Source organism: Protopterus annectens, chromosome 13.part0 (assembly GCF_019279795.1).
Source record: "Protopterus annectens isolate FY-2018-M chromosome 13.part0, PAN1.0, whole genome shotgun sequence".
In the NCBI taxonomy this organism is placed as follows: domain Eukaryota; kingdom Metazoa; phylum Chordata; order Ceratodontiformes; family Protopteridae; genus Protopterus; species Protopterus annectens.
In genome coordinates, this window is record NC_056747.1 from 811,441,132 (window position 1) to 811,459,805 (window position 18,674).

Below are 18,674 nucleotides of genomic sequence, written 5' to 3' on the forward strand. Positions count from 1 at the left end.
TGTGCAAATCCACAGTCCACCGTCCAATTGATCCACTGATCCACCAACACCATGGACACCTCCTCTCTACACTCGACCATCAGCGACCAGAAAAAAAAGGTTAAATTACCAAAAACAACAACAGAACACAGAACGAACAATGGGAGCGGAAGAGGCCGCTGCCGTACAAGGCGCCACCATCTTACGTATGCAGCAAGTGGCCACACTGAGGGTATATGCAATTCAGAGATATACTGAGCATGAGTGGGGAGGCCAGTCATCAACAGGGTTGCTCATAGTATTAGTAAATGGTGATATAATGCCATGTCATTGTTCAAAATTAGTAAAATGAGGGGCTTTTTATATGCAAATGAGGGAAAACAATATGGCTGATTGATTCAGAAACGTATAACGTTATAGATATGAAGCGACACCACCAGTGAGTTTGATCTCCATAATATCCTAATTTTATAATGATGGAGTAGTGGTCCTGTGTTAAGGGTAGCCACAGCTTTAGCATATGTGTATATGTAACAGACTGTTACTGCTGCTGGTAGCCACAGTGTTGCACATTATTTCCGTCAGAGGTTAGATGACCAAACTTTACATTTCATGTCCTTCATGACACCAACATTATAGATCTTTATTATGTGAACAGAGCCATCATACTGGAGCTGCTGAGATATGTGTTGCTGTCATCTGCAGACCCATGACAATCATGTACTACCTATCCCAGTGAGTTAAGGTATGTGTGGCTTTAAGAATACAAGCTACAAGATTCTTTTAGTGACCAACAGGGGACAGAATGGAGGTATTGCAGGCCTCAGCTTCAAGGATACTACACTAATTCCTCCATGTTATGCAATAGCGTTTGGAGGATCATGGGTCCCTATCAGTTGATCTCATCTTCAGAACCTCAAACTTCATATAGTCCAGACAATATGATTGAGTTTTTGAAAACTCCAAACTTTTGAATGGAGATCATAGTATAGCGCGGATCGGGAAATGTACCCTTATCCTCACAATCTCAGAGCTGTTATATATAATTTGCAGGTGGGGGGGCACAGCTTTAAAAAAGTAGATTTTTGTGAGGTTCTTTTTTTTTTTTGATATTTGAGTTTTCAGAAACTTGATCTTACGGTATCTTCAATATTTTCTTCAAGTTTCCAAAAAGTCGATCATCTGACATAGACCTGGGGGATCATATGTGGTTTTCTCACACCACAGAGAAGAGAGCAAACATCATGCAAGACTTTTATAAGATATGTCACCTACTTGTACTGGGAGCATAGACTGTACTCACATTGAAATAAAGGCTCCACCTTTTGAGCTAAGAAGAAAGTATGTGAACCATACAGGTTACCACTTCATTAACTGGTGGTCTATAATGTGCAGGGTATTATCTACAATATGTTTTTGGTCTACCTAGTCAGCCACCATGACTCCTACATATGGCACATGTATGACTTGTATCTACAGTTTGTGAATGGTGTCTTTATTCAAGGGCATCTTATTAGTGATGCCAGATATGACACTGAGCCATGATTGATGACACCTCTCAGAACTCCACATATCATGGCAGACAAAGGATGCAGCTATACCCTATCACAAATCTAAGTCAATGATGAGCATGTGGTTGGCCTGCAAAAGACACAGTTTCACTGCCTCAGTGTATGTTGTGGTATCCTGTAGAATGATCCTGTCACACATGCAAAGATATTCTCAGTATGCGCAGCATTACACAACATAATATTGAAGAAACAGTTGCATTAGGGAGGCCATATGGGGAGGATCATGTTTCACTGCAACAGGCAGTGGAAAGTGAGATAGCTGAGGAGTCAGTGGAGGACCATGAAGCAGGAGATGACTAGACAGGATAAAGGTGGCCCAGTACGCCGCAGCACTGATCAAGAGACAGCAACTAGTACAAACCTTTGGACTATAGTAAAGCATAGGCTCTTCATTAAAAGTGATGCATGCAAACCTAAAATCAGACTGTGCTTACTTATGCATAAATTGGTCACACTGTCCATCAGACACAGGCAACCCAAGTAACAAAGTACAAAGGACAGAGAACAGCTATTGCACAGAGGAGAGTAGGAACATCAGTTTGTAAGATCTTCCACAGGCAACTCTGTGAAGGCTATAGTAACTGAAAACACTGATCTGGTGGGAGTGCAAGGGATGATTGTAAAATGCTCTGTAAGTTTCCACTGTGTGTGTGTGTGTGTATGTGTGTGTGTGTGTGTGTGTGTGTGTGTGTGTGTGTGTGTGTGTGTGTGTGTGTGTGTGTGTGTGTGTATGCTGGAACACAACATCAGCAGATGTTGCAGCACTCTGCCTGGGAACTACAGCCAGGTCCAGGGCATCCATAGAAGATGTGTGGGTATTCCATGCATGCCTCTATCCATGACAGCTGCCTCTCCCTGATGTTTCGCAGGTAGTAACACTGCCTTGTTTAAAGGTAAGTGAGCTGTATAACCATGTGATGCCCTACTACCCAATATCTCAGCACTAGATTTTGCTGTGGAAATGGTGGCACTGCATGACCTTTACCTGGTCTCCTGTGTCCGTAACTGCTATCAGTACTAGAGCCAGAAGTAGATCAGCTATGTGATGTGTGCCTGGCATGCATCCTGTCAGCCAGGGAGGGACTGAGTTGTGCTAGTAGGCAATGGAACGTGCCCTAAATGTCACACATATGGGATGTGCACTCCCATAACTCATCAGTTATACCCTGCAATACATGTACCATGTCTGCAAAGACAAAGGTGTTGCTGGCTTGAGCCTCTATGATGACTCTGCACATTCATTGGGTCTCAGACATTAATACAGCTAGTTCATGACCAGCAGCATGACAGCCCACATGGTCATCACCATAGCTTGTGGTGCATCCTGCCATCAATGAGGACTGTATTGCTGGAGAACATACACTTTTCCAAGTAGGTCTGCCACCAGCAATCTACCCATCAGTGAGATTGCATGTATTTTGTTTGGTTTCCACAGGCATACAGGCCATATCCACTACTTGGCTAGGAGATCGGTTTGCACATTCCCTGTATCCAGCACAGACACTATCCTCCCTGACAATGAAAGCTATTCACTGCTATCATAGTCAGAATCAGTCTCATCTCCAACATCAGGCAGTTGAATGCCCACAGTGGTGGAACCAGATAGTATGTCACCTATGAAGACACCAAAGCACAATACCCAGTGTAAGTATTATCCATTACCTCTATTTTCTTCCCATTTCAGAAATAATAGGTACATTGAATAGTGTCAGTACTGAAAAAGATATCCTTACCTTGTACAGGCTTCTGTGTAGCATGCACCCTTGATGTTAATGCATAACAGAAAAAAACACATATTCTCTAACATGCACTGCATTACACAGATCAGTTATATGCTCTTCCCAACACATTAGTGAAACACAGCTAGAGTATCTCCATTGGAGACTCTTGGGGAATGATACAGCTGAGCGCCTAGATCTAACACTCCACTGTGAGAAAGCAATGGGTCTCATCCCTATATGGAGCATAAGCTTCCATTCACTCTAGCCTCCCATGCAAGGTGCATAACTCATTTTTCTGTGTCTCTAATCATGTTGATGACGCTGATATATAGACTGTATTTTAAATAGTACTGATGTATAGATGACAATGATATCCAGACTGTATTTTATATAGAATATCATGGACAGCTGGGTGCACAAATCCCAGGATAAAAAAGTGCCCAATCCTGGTATGTGCATCAGTGCCAGGACTAGGAAAAAATGACAGTGTAAAATCTTCAAGATACAGAAACATTCCTAGAAAGGGGTTAGGCCAGGCTAAGGGGAAAGATGGCCCCCATGTTACAGAAGGAAATAGTAGTCCACAAAAAAACAAAAACAGGCCAAAAATGAGCCATAAAGATGACAGAGTAGACTGTTGAGGATAAGGAAAAATTGAGTATTGTTACTATTGTACAAGAAGCCCAGAATTTCTAGATAAAATATATTCAGAAAAATTAAAAGAGAAATTAGAGGAAAAATATTTGCACAAGAAAAACTGTCAAAGCTAAAAATGCAAACTTGCATTCATTAATACAACAGATCTATGAAAAACATTACATAGCCAAAGATACTTTGGGCTGCTGGGAAAAAGAAGCAACAGAGGAAGTGCAAAAATATAAAAAAACAAAACCCAGAGTTTTTTTTGAAAGGTATTAAAAAGAAACATGGACTTGGGAAAGAAAAATAGATCTGATATGGTTCGGTATTTATGCAAAGTATAAAGCCAAACTAATCAATATAGAAAAGCAGTTCCAAAGTTATTTGAAGAGAAATACATGCAAAGGCACCCAGATATAGAAAATTTAACAATACAAAAAATAAGAACACAAAGGGGGAAAGCAGAACAGAGGATTAGTAGGTAGAAGTTAAACAAATAGACATTGAAGTTATGGGATACCTGTGAAGTGAAGGATTTAGTGTAGAAAATTCAACACAGGTAATGTCACAGCATGATGGAACAATGAGCCCACAAATTCAGGAGAAACAGGTGGAGCAGGAGATATCTGAAGAGGAAATATGAACATAGGAAATAAAAAGAGATTTGATGTGGTGGAATATTTATGCAAATGAGAAAGCAAAGCTAATCAATACAAAAAAGCAGCACCAAAGATACTTGAAGAAAAATACAGCAAAGACCCACAGATATAGAAAACTTAAAAATACAAAAAATAAGAAAACAAAGGGGAATTAAAAAAGAGGATTAGTAATGGAGAAGTTAAAGAAATAGAAACCGAAATTATGGATCACCTGTGAAAAAAAGGATTTAGTGCAGAAAATCCAACCCAGGTAATGTCACAGCATGATGGAACAATGAGTCTCCAAACTAAGGAGAAACAGGTGGAACAGGAAGCATCTGATGGCTTGCCACGTGATCATGCTCTGGAGCCTTCAGTAGGAGACCAATGAAGAAGTTCAGTTGGAGCTAGTTGCACAGCAAAGTAAGGAGCAGGGAACAGTGGCAACTCTGATTCAAGCAATGTTGTGGAGTGATGGGCCAATGAGTTTCCAAATGAAGGAGCAGCAGATGACACAGGATGCAGCTGAAACGTATATGTCACAGGAAGACATTCTGGAACTTTTTGTAAAAGGCCCACAAGAAACAGACAGCAAAGAATTTCCTCTTAGTTTAGAAGAAAATGATGTACGGTAAGAGTTACTTGACTTAATATATATGGACAGACATAGCAAGATCGATGAAAAAAAATAGATTACAGAAAGTAAATAAGACCCAAAATGTTAGAAGTCCAATAAAACAGATGAACACAGTAGTCAACACTATTAACAGAAATCCATGTGATATAACAGAAGTAAATAGGATATATTAATGCACAGTTAAATTAATAGCAGATAAAGTCTTACAACAAAAGAAAAGAGCAATAAGGGGAAGGAAGGGAAGAAATAAAATGCCATCATGGAAGCATCGAACAGAGAAAACTATAAAGAAATTAAGACAAGAAGTGTTCAAAGAAAAAAGAATATTAGAAGAGAGAACAGATCAATAAAAATACTTTGAAAAATAGACATGGTACTTAGAATATATGCAGATAAATATAAAGGCAAAGTACAAAATAAGCAATTCATTGATGACCCAAAAAAGTTTTATAGAGAACTGGGAAGCAAAGCAAAAGGAATACCAACACCAACAAAAAAAGAAGAAGCAGACGCATTTTGGAGAAATATTTATAAAGACCTTGTGGAACATAACAGAGATGCAGAATGGATAGAAAAATTAAAAGAAACAGTAAAGAATTTAAATGTACATGTTATGAAATGGGATGAATAATATCTAGAGAAACCAAAACAAAATTAAAAATAGCTCCTAATTTGAAAACACCAGGTCCAGATGCAGCACCTAACTTCTGGCTAAAAGTATTAACATCTTTACAAAAAGATTTAGGCCTGCATAAGAATTAATTATATGTGCATCCCTCCTCCTTAAGATTGAAACTGTAAATCATTCTAAAAACTATAGACCACTTGCTTTCCAACAATGTACAAACTATATAGTGGAACTGATGAAGACAGAGTTTATAGTAATTTAGAACACTCCATTATGGCAATAGAGCAAAAGGGTATTAAAAGAAAGACACAGAGGGACGTGGCCAAGATTTTTTTAGCACTGCTTCATTTTAACATCTCTTATGGGATTTTTACTAAAGAACTCAAATAAAACATTTCAAAACTTGGTGGATTTATAGTTGAACATCTGCTGAAAGATTTACTACAAAAATTTAAAAAATTGAAACTTTTTCTTGTCAAGAAAATGAGAAAGAACTAATTGTCTCAGAATGTGCCACTCTAAGCCCAGTCTTCAGGACAGTACTATGAAAAAAGACATACAGGCTGTGCTAAGTAACATCAGTGAATTATCTGTAAAGATAGATAAATTAGAAAGCAAAACAGACAATTTCAAAGAGGAAAGTAAAGTTGAAGTGCTGAGTGAATCTCTTAAACAACAATCATCACAAATCTCGAGTTTAGAAGAGGCAATGACTGATTTTGATGGAAGATTATTTAAAAATTGAGAATAACACTAAATTTATTCTGAAACAAAACAACTTATTCTGGAATAAAATAGAAGACTTAGAGAACAGATCTAGAAGGAATAACATCAGGATTTATGCGATTCCTGAAAAAAAAGAGGGAGACAATATGATTCAATATCTGGCTGTTTAAAACTTTGAACGTGCCTGAAGCTTTTTCCTTTGGTATCAAAAGGGCACATAGATCACTTTCTAACTCATCTTTAAAACAATCCCACCTTCGCCAAGGTTAGTGATCGTAAGATTTTTCTCAAGTCAGTATAAGGATTTAATTTTAAAAGCTGCATGGACTACTTATCTAGTTAAAATTAAAGGAAATACTATAAGATTTGGCAATAACTATTCTATATTAGCGATGTCTAAGAGAAAAGCTTGTTTGTTTGCCTCTTGTTAAAAGCTTAAAGAAAAAAACATATTAAAGCACAACTCTTGTTTCCAGCAAAAATTAAGGATTAGTCTTCCAGAAGGAAAGATTTTTAACATCTTGGAAGATGCAATTGACTTTATACAGAAAAATAAAATCCTCGAAAAAAAACAGAAGAAAGAACTGGAATCTATCAACTTCTTTGAAGAGAAATGCAACAAGAGAAGGTTGATTGATAAAAGATAAAAACAGTGAAAACTGAAGAATAAATGAAACTCAATGTATTTCATTTTTATGAATTCTTATTATTTTAAATAAGTCCCTGAATACTTAGGTGCTGCATATTACTTTTTACAAGGTAAATCATTTATTTATTTCCCTATTTCAAATGGTAACTTGTTCCCTTTTTAAAATGTTAGAGTTTGATACTTTTAGCTATGTATGAAATTAAAGCCACTTATTTTCACTTTGGGTTTAAAAGGTTAAATTATTTATATTTTTAAAAGTTAATTGTTATTATGATGAAACTTATGTTAGGTGGCACACTTTCTGATATCTTGGCATAGCTGAGTAATGTACTATTAAATATAATATAAGATGCAACAATGACACTAAAGAGGCATGTTAAGTTACATTTTGGATTCTTAAAATGGTCCAGTAGTGTTCTACTGATAGTTTACTTGACACGCAATAGCACCCAGGAAAGACATGCTATATTATAAACTAAGTATAATAAATACAGATTCTTACATGTATAAAAGTTACTGTTGGAATGATATCAAATAATTAGAGTAACACTCACACATACAAGTTAAACACACAACTGTCATTCTTTTAATGCAAGTTTATATGCAATGTCTGTATGCTGCGTCTCCTTTAAAAAATTACAGTCTGCTTTCTATTAAGCATTTCATACAAATATTGCTTGCTGAAACATTAAATGTTATTTCTTTGAGTGCAATGACTTATTGGTGGTTGGAATACTTTTAGATGTTTTTTGTTGGTTTGGAGGGGTTTGGGGAATTGGTGTGTAGTGTAGGGTTGGCTTGGATTCACTTGTGGGCATTTTTTTGTGAGTTGCAACTGATGGATTATTCATTTTAAGCCCTTACCATGAAAACCAACATGAAACAACTTAGAGTCATGAACACTTTTGAAATGCTGCAGGAGTTCTGAAAATTTTAAGCACTGGCCAGGTTACCTCTTCCTGTCTAAAAGTAAATAATCATAGCATTTTGGATCATATGCTAAGATGTCAAAGAGTAAAAGTTAGTTAATAAGTAAACAACAGTGAATTGCATTCTAAATCACTGTCAGTTATTACACAGTTCTGAATTCTTGATACTGATAGTATACTTGACATGCAGTACCCAGGAAAGTTATACTATGCTATAAACAAGTTATGAAAAAAAAATAGTTTCTTACATATATAAAAGTTATTATTGAAATGTTATCAAATAATTAGAGCAACAGTCACACTTTTATAAGTTAAACCTGCATAACACATACCTGTCATTCTTTTAATGCAGGTTATATTCTATGTCTCCTTTAAAAAAATGACAGTCTGCTTTATATTAAACATCCCATACAAACAGTGCTTACTGAATCATTAGATATTATTTCTTTAAATACAATAGCTTTTTAGTGGTTAACATACTTTGAAATGATTTTGTCTTTTTAGTGGTTTGGAATGGTTTGATGAATTAATATATAAAGTGCAGGTGGCTTGGATTCATGAGTGTTTTCTGTAAATTGTAGCTGATAAACTGTTCATTTGCAAGCCCTTGTCATGAGGATCAGCATGAAGCAGCTTAATTAGATTCATGAGCACTTTTGTGATGTTGCAGGAGTTCTAAAATTCTAAGAGCTGTCTAGGTTACTTCTTCCTGTCTAAAAGTAAATAATCATAATATTTTGAATCGTATGCTAAAATGTCAATGAACACAAGTTAGATAATAAGCAAAAGACAGTGAATTGCATTCTAAACCACTGTCAGTTATTAAATAGTTCTGAATGCTTGCAGTATACCAAAAGAATAGTTTATATACTACCCTATAGAATGACACTTCTGATAAAAAAATAGGATTGTGTTTCTTTGTTATTGTCTCTTTTTAATGATAACAAAACTTAGTATCTCAGAACAATTTATTATGGAAAGTGAATGTTAAATGGGAAGATTTTTCAGATGTTTGTTCAGACAGTATTAGACATAACATTTAAGGAAAGAATAAGACTAATTCTAACAGTAGTGCTAGATTAAAGAGTATCAAATATATAATGGTAAATGTAATTGTTCTATTGTATGACACTCTACACTAGGATTATAACTAAAATATAAAATCTAGGAATATAGTAATAGTACAGACATAGCATGCAAATAGAAATAGAAAAAAGATCAGAATAAGTAAATATGTATATAGTTAAAGAATATAAATATGTCTATAAGGGTGGGAGGTTGTCATAATGGTTAAGGTGTTCACCTTATAGGCACAAGATGGAGGGTTTGATTCTCACACAGGGTGATTGACTGGGCTTAGAATGGCCTACAAGGACAGTTAGCCTGGTACTAATTTATGAACTTATGATCCTATGTGCAACTTTGTACACAGTAAATAAAATAGAAAAAATATAAAATCAGTTGACCTATAAATTAATAAATATGAAAATAACAACTGATTTCTTCCATATAGTAGACCAGTGAGATAGAGGAAAGATGATTGTAGAGATATTCAGTTTGGTCAACTTATATTAAAGATTTGAACACCTGTTTAAGTTTTCTTATTCATAATAACTCACTGACAGGCTTTTTTAAGATGATGCATACTAAACAATGAAACACATTAAAATTGATCAGAAGCATGAGCTAATCTTTGTTAATCTAATGGAGAGTTTGAGAGGTAGTTTGTTCATCTTTTTCAACAAACTAGGAATACGTTATTCAATTGTGGAATGTTTTAGGGTTATATCATTAGGTATTTTTTTGTTTCAAACGTTTTGTCTATAGCTGAAGATTTCATATTGTTATATATAAAGTATATAATAAGTTCTGTACATAAATGAAATTTTATTTTATTGATTTTATTTATTTGTTGCATTTGCTTACTAGGAAAGTGTACTGGGCCTAAAAGAGCCCATTTTCAGTGGAGGCCTGGGCAGAAAAGCTCCGACAAGAACATACATACAGAAAACATTAAACATTAATTGGTACAAAAGTAGAAACAGTGTTACACAGTGATAAAGTCAGTAATTTTATTGGTTGCCAGATGAATTCAATCAGAAAAGTATAAACAGAGATATACTAGTCAATATTATTGTACCATTATCAAGTGATGAAAAATAACAATTATGGAGAAAATATCAGTCAGCAGTAGCAAAAAGCAAAGGAGTTTAGGAGGTTAGGTTATAAAGCTATACACCTATGTTTTTTCTTTCTTATATAAATGTCTGATTTTAAAAGCATATCTATTAATATTAATGTATTGAACAATCCAGTAAAGAGGGGGAGTCTGTTCAAATACTTGCAATCACATAAAGCTCAAATAGTATTTTTACAGGAAACTCATTTACTTAATAAAGATGTAAATAAACTTTCATTAAGGAATTATTTGGTTTTAGCAGGTTCTGACTTTCACCCTCATTTTATGGAAGAACTCACCAGTATTGCCTAAAGTAAAACTTACCTGTGTTGAAAAAAATTATATCTTAAGCATTGTTATAATTGAGTGGAACAGAAAACTATATACATTGTTTGAACTCTTATTGGATTGCAGGTGTTGGAGCTAAATATGCAAAAAGAGTATTTAGATACTATAGCCTATTACATGAAAGGTGAAGTCATAATGGCTGGTAATTTTAATTGTATTTTATCAGACAAAGATTGCACTGCAGATAGAAAGCTGAAAATCACATCTTCAGCCAAACACTTAAATGATTTTGTAAATCTAATGAGCTATGGAAAACAAACTCACTTCAATTTACACATTTTTCTTATAGATATGGAACACAAACCAATATTGATAACATTTTTGTCTCAAACAATCTGTTATCACATGTCAGAGAAGTTTCAATAGTTTCATGTCCATTATCAGACCATAATGCTATAATCTTTAATATTATTTTAAAAACTGACAATCTAATACATCACAGGATTACCAGTCTACATTAGTAAAATAAAATGATTCAATTATTGGTATGTTAAAGAAATCAAAAATAACTTTCTAGAAGCAACCATGAATGGTGAAGTAACTGACATTGTCCTGTGGGATTCAGTAAAGGGTTACTTAAATGGAATAGTTACAAGCTGGTACATTAGTAAAACAAGAGATGGGACAAAGAGTTGAATATACTACAGGCCAAAACAGACACACTAAAGTTAAATCTAAAACCAAATTACATTATCAGTCAGTCTGAACTTATAAACTTAAATACAAAATATGTTGAAATTCTAAATCATAAAGTTTCAGTAAACCTGGAAAAACTTAAACTTCAGGCAAAACCTTTTAAGCTTGCATAAACTTGCTCTTAGATCAAAAAAATCATATAAAAGAAATTATAACACATATAAATAAAAAAAGAAAGTAGAACAGATATTACAGGTATTGTTGAGGGGTTTAAAATATTATGTGAAAATACAAATAATAATATAAATAGCCTAGATAATTATGATATAGTTGAAAATTTTCTAAGGGAAAATATAAATAATAAATTAATTAAAGTGAACAAATAAAAAAATGATAGACCATTTGGTTTAACAGAAATACAAGATCAAATAAAAAGTTTAAAAAAATAAGGCACATGGCTTAGATGGTCTTATACCAGAACTATATAAAATACTACCAGATGATGCAGTTAAAAGAAATCTGAAAGTTAAGATTTAAGCATAATAAAACAAGTACATTAGTAATACTTATTAATAAAAATATAAAATTCAGACAAAAAATATTCTAACTTCAATTGGAATAGCAATCAAATGAAATACCCTGATATAACCATTATGTCTAATAGTAAATAAAGGATACAAACTTTCAACAAGTTGTTGATAAAATTTTAAGTTTAGTCACAAATTGAAACAAATTTTTCTTTAGCGTGGAAGAGTGATTAATAGTTATTAAGATGGTAATTCTCCCTAAAATATTGTTTGTCTTACAATGTTTAGTACTATTGCCACCAAAAAAATAATGAAGAAGATAAATAATAGTCTACTTCATTTTTTGGCATCCTAATAAACCAAGAGTTTCCTTTGATTTGCAGAGAAGAGGTTGGGATAATAGTGGAATAGGATTCCCTAATATTTAATTGCATGCTACTTCAACAATTGTAAAAGTTATAGTGTTGTGGATAAATTAATCTTATGATTCAAAATGGGAACAAATACATCAATAAATATTATTAGTAAATAATAAATATATCACAACCAGTCATAAGCAAATAGTACCTAATAGTTTTATCTGGTTATTAAAAGTTTTTGCATAAATGGTATTGCACCCTCTTCCCAAATTCCCTATTTAAATAACATAATTTCCTCTTTCCAAAAGTTCACATATTCTAATCATTGTATTAAAGACTTAATATTTTCTGTGTTTCAAACTGTATATACAAATGACTGCTTAGAAACTCATAACTTCAACAAAATGCTAGTATTGAAACAACAAAGTAATTTTATTTATTGGCATCAGTTCTTAAATAGTACTGATATATATACTGTTGAAAATTTAAGGTCAAAATTCAATCAAGATTCTGAGAAGTGGTTAATTTTACAAATATTTAGAGACTTTGTCAACACAGAGGTAAATAAGATATTTAACCTAGATAAGAAACCATTCCCGAAATTATTGGAATTCTTAATAAATATAAATAATAATGCAATGAAAAATAAATCATATTTGTCACAACTTTATAAAATTCTTAAGTCGGATTTCACATATTTAGACAATTCCTATTGGAACTACTCCTCAAAAATTAATAATAAAGACTTCTCTGAAGAATACAATAAATTAATATTACAATCTACAGATAAACTACATATCCATTATATTGGAAAATTTTCACTTCATAATTTTTACATAGAGGTTTTATCACTCCTAACAAAATTGTAATTATGTATAAATCAAATAGAATTAAATGCTGAAGATGTGATTCTGAAATAATGGCTGATTGGACACATATGGTATATGAATGTGAAGTCACCTCCCCTTTTGGGAAGAAATGAATAACTTTATTCAAGCTCTGTGGTCACATAGATGTAATATTTCTAAATCTTTAGTTTCATTGAATGCTCCAATTCCTGAGATAATTCCAAAAACCAAAGCACCTCTTCTTTGGTCTATTCTTGCTATAACCAGAAATATAATTATTAAAAATTGGAAAAGTAAAGTTACCCCCAATAGTGTTGAATTTATTGTATGGCAAAAAATGTTTGCAGTAATGAATTCCATACTATAAAGATGAGAACTTCTAATATTATACATTCATATAAATCTTGGCTTAAACTTAAAGACTTGCTTGAAAAATATTAATTGTTGTTGATGTATAAGTTTGATATATTGATCAGCTGTGTGGACCTATGTTTTATAATTGATTTGTTTATTTATTGTTTTAAAACCAAATAAAAAAAATTTAAAAAAGAAAGACATATTGAACAAAGGGTCATTTGTTGCTAAATAAAGCCATAACAGAGAATTGCAGAAAAGGGAGGGATCAAAGTATGGCATAGCTAAATTTAAAAAAAAAAGCATTTGGCAAGATCCCACATTCATGGATAAAGAAGTGCTTACAGATATATAAGTTACAACCTACATTGATCAATTACATTACATTGACCATGAAACAGTGGCAAACCACTTTGAAAATAAGTTGTGACAAAGGGCAGGTTATCATCCAGGGATGAAAATTCACAGTATGATATTCCAGAGTTATTCTTTGACATTGTTGTTGTTTTGTCTTGCCCTTAACCCAGTACACTGTTTAGTTAACAGATTAGGTATTGGATACAATTTGGCTGCCAGAAAACAACCTTGTTTAAAGACTTCTCATCTGCTTTTTGTGAATGACTTAAAACTGTATAGCTCATCAGATAAGGAGATGAAAGCACAGCTGCAAGTGATTAAAACTTTCTCATATGATAAAAGAATGACATTTGGTCTTGGTAAATATGCAAAAGCAACAGTTAAAGTAGGAAATTTACAGTACCAAGAAAATATCAGTCTGGGACATGAATATGATATAAAGGAACTTGACCAGGAAAGAGAGTATAATATTTGGAAACTGATGAAGGATTGGCAATAAAACACAAACAAATATGAATAAAATTCAGTAAGGAATACTTCAGAAGGCTAAACCTAATATTGAAAACAACTTTGAAATCTGGGAATAAAGTCCAAGCTGTAAACCAATTTGCTCCACCTGCTCTAACTTACAGTTTTGGTGTGATTGACTGACTCCAAAAGTTGTTGGATCAGTTGCACAAAAAAAATGCTTTACACTTATCAAATGATACATAAAAATCAGTATTTACTAACATGATCTGAAGGAGGTATGGGCCACCTTGAAATTGATTACATGTATAGATCTGAAGTTGTGGGACTGCATACATATCTGCTGACCTCATCAAATCCAAACATAGTGACATTTTTAAAACAAGAGGATAGGAAGTCTAGGATGATCTCTCTACTTAGTTTAGCAGAAGCATTCTGATGTCAAGTGGGAATGGAAATCTAACCAGAAGTAGATAAAAATCAGGCAGCAACTGAATGCACCAAAAACAAAATAAAGTACATAAGGAGAAAGATCAGATGAGAAAGAAATGGGGAAAAGCATCAAATAAAGTGACAAGTATAGACATCTCCTGGAACAGCCTTATGCTGATCAGGATTTGATGCAAGAATGGTTAAGGAGAGGTGAGTTGAAACCAAAGGATGAAAGGTCAATAATGGCAGTGCAGGAAAGTGGACTATGTACACACTGGTTTACAAGTTTATTGAACATGTGGGAAAAACAGACAAATGTAGGTTCTGTAAAAAAAAGAATTGGAAACAGTTGCATACCTTGTTGCTGGATGTGACATACTCCTGGAAGAGGACTTGTACACTGAAACGCATAATTATGTGGCAAGACTTTTGCATTGGGGGTTGTAAAAGCATTACAATATAGAAGTAGTTGATAAGCATTGGAAACATGAACCACAAAACATTATAGAGAATAATGAAGTGTACATTATATGGAATCAACCATTACCAACAGTTCAAAAAATAGATGCAAGAAAACCAGATATAGTAGCCCATGAAAAAAAGACAAAGGTAGCACTGATCATTGACATTACTACACATAGCAATTAATTTGCCTCGTACAGAGAGACACAAAGTCATAAAATATCAGGATTTGCAGACAGAAATGAGAGGAATGTGGAAGCAAGATACCGAAACAGTTCCAATAATAGTAGGAGCAATAGGTCTAATTAAAAAGAATCTGTAGTTGTATTTAGATATGCTACCAGTACATGTAACTTCATATGAACTGAAGAAGGAGTCAATTCTAGGCACATTACAGAGCATTTTGGCTAATATAGATTGAAACAATACTAATTTCATGAACTTGAATTATAATCTGACCTCGGAATGGGGTCCATTTTTATCAAGGTATTAGAAATTAAAAGATTTGGAAAAATTAAACTGAGAACTTGCATTTCCAAGCCTTTCCTTTGCCAGACATCTGCTGTCGACTTTTCTCCTTGTGTAGTATCTGTGGAGTCCTAAGTTATTTATTTGTCACCTTGAACCACAGGTCAGGAGGCAATTGACTGTAGTTTCCTATTCCGGATGAGGATGCAGCACCTTTCTAGGGGCAGGTGTGAGTACAATACTCAGTTGATATACTGCAGTGATATTCTTCTATACTGTTAAATTGCCTAACCTGTCATACCTCTGCTTACATACCTGAAGAGTGTACGCTATTATATAAACTGTTTCCAGATTCTGTTGTTAATGACTCTTATGTGATTTAGAGTGCATGGCTCATTGCATAGTAAGGTAAACTGTGATATCACCAGCACTTTTATGTCTTTGCACATATGCTGGGATATATTAAATGCTAAATACATAGGTTCATAGGTTCATAGATGTGTACTAGGCTAATGGCCCTGGGGCCTTTACAAGCCTTGCCATAGGATTACCCTGGCATAGTGCCACCTGACCTTAGTTTCCCAGTGCCTCTGTCGAGTAGAGCCACTGGAGTTATCCCTGAGGTGAATTTTCTGTTTCCCATCCACTTGTCAAGATTTCTCTTGAAGAGGGTCAGCGAGGTGCTCTGCTTGACATGTATGGGAAGTCTGTTCCATAGCATGGGCAGTCTCTGGGTTGTGAACCTGTCCCTCCAGAATGTTCTGTTAATTGTGTTAATGAGGTTGAGGTCTCTGGAACATGTCCTGTGAAGGGATTGGGATTTCTTTAGATGTAGCATTTCTAACAGAGCTGGGTCAGACATGGCTTTGTAAGTCAAGCAGAGATCACCTCTAAGTAGGCGATATGATACAGAGAATAGTTGGAGTTTTTTGGGTCTGTCCATATAAGACAAGTGTTTAAGGCCTAGGATCCTCTTTGTGATGTACTTTTGTGGCCTTTCCAGTTGTTGCAGGTGTCTAGTGAGGTACATGCCAAATGGGGCATTGTACTCGATGATTGGCCTAATGAGGGAAGAGTAGAGGGAGACAATGACCTCTTTCTTCCTGGATGTAAAACCCTTAGTAATGAGATGTGACACATAGAAGGACTTTCTGACCACAGTGGCAATGTGGTAATCAAAAGAGAGGTTGCTGTCAGCCTGTGTTCCCAGATCACTTGTAACACTTTCTGTGTTCAGTGGACTACCATCAGTGTGGTAATTCATGGGAACCAGGTTTTTCCCAAAGGGGATGATGACACATTTTTTGGCATTGAGCTTAAGGCCATGGTTCTGACACCAGTCGTTGGTCTCAGTGAGGCCATTCTGTAGGATGTCAACATCACTTGGGGAGTTAATAATAGCTCCCAACTTGCAATGCTCTGCAAACTTTGTCAGCCAGAGTCCTTTCATGCTGGCCTGGACTTCAGGGAAGTAGATACCAAACAGGAGAGGACCCAGGACTGAACCCTGTGAGAATCCACTCATGACTAGTCAGCAGTCTGACTTGGAGTCAGCTTCTTTCACACTGTAAGTTCTATCTGTGAGCCAGTTTGCAACCCACCTAGTGATATAGGGGTTGATGCCAAGCTTAGTGATTTTTTCTATGATTCCTGAGTGGGGAATGGTATCAAAAGCCTTAGCCAGATCAAGGTAGGCTGTATGAACCACCTTGCCTTCATCCACATCTTTGGTGACTGACTCAAAGAAGTCAACCAGGTTGAGCAGGCATGATCTACCCTTCACAAAACCAGACTGTGTGGGATTCAGAGTTTGGAGATTCCCTATATCCTTGTTTATTAGATCCATGATGATGCGTTTCATAGCTTTGCATGTCAGAGTCATCAGGCTAATGGGGCAATAGTTCCCAGGGTCTGTAGTCGCTCCTCTTTTGTGGAGAGGGTTGATTTTACCAGTGTGCCGTTCAGTAGGGACAAAGTCTGAAGTGAGGCTGTGAATGAACAGGGCACACAGGTGAGGTCCCATAGAAGCTGTATTCCTGGCTTTGGACAGTGCTGTTTTAACCGGTGCAGCAGTAATACTGGGTACCTGGCAATCTACTGGTATTGTGATTGGCCCTTTGGGGGGGGGGGAGCGGTAAAGTTGGCACTGAATCTGTCCGCCAGTATACTGGCAATATCTGTTGGCTCAGTATAGGAGGTACCATTGTGCAGTAGCTCAGCGCAAATCTGGGTATTGCCATGAAGATTCTTTACATAACTATAGAAGGCCTTGTGGTTGTCTTTACTATCTGCTGCAATTCTGTTTTCATAGCTAGCTTTAGAGGATTTGATGAGGGATCTCAACCTTTTGTTGAGGCTGATAAGGGAGTTTTTCCAGTCTTGGGACTTCACCTTATTCCACTTCAGTTTCCTTCTTCTGTTGTAGAGTTTGTTTATGGCAGGGGATCACCAGATTGGCTTCCTTTCTTTTTGAGGAGAGCACCCTGGTTCTATTGGGTATGGCGAGATCCATGCATTTGTGCACGTGTTCCTTTAGTGCATTGGTGTATGATTTGGTGGTCATGCAACTATTCTCCATTTGCATGGGTGCCGTGAAGTTAGCAACCTCTGTTTTTATCTTCTAGCCCTTCTTAGTTTTCTATAAGGATGCAGTGTCGCTCTGTACTAGTCCCTCCCTTGTTCCAAAGATTGCATCAAAGAATAACTTGAACCAGGCTGTTTATTTATTATTTTTTTATTTATTGGCATTTGTTTTCCAGGAAAGTCTGACTAAGCAGTGCCCTTTTTCAGCAGAGGCCCAGGGAGAAAAGCTCCATTACACAGACATCATGGACATAATGGGCACTGTTTCACCTTTTACAGCCTATTTCATTCATGAACAACAATTCAGTTATTCAGACATCCTTGACATCAATTACATTATTTACAAAAGTATTGATTAAAAATAACAGTAACACTGGCTGTTTATGAATTTTTTTTTAAATACCGGGAGGTATATGCAGAGCAACATCATCAGTATGCATAGAATGAGCTGGAGCAGAGCAAATAAAGGAAGGAGGGAAGGAGGTACAAGGAAGATAAAGGAGATGAGATGACAGAGGAGAATATAGTTTTGTTAA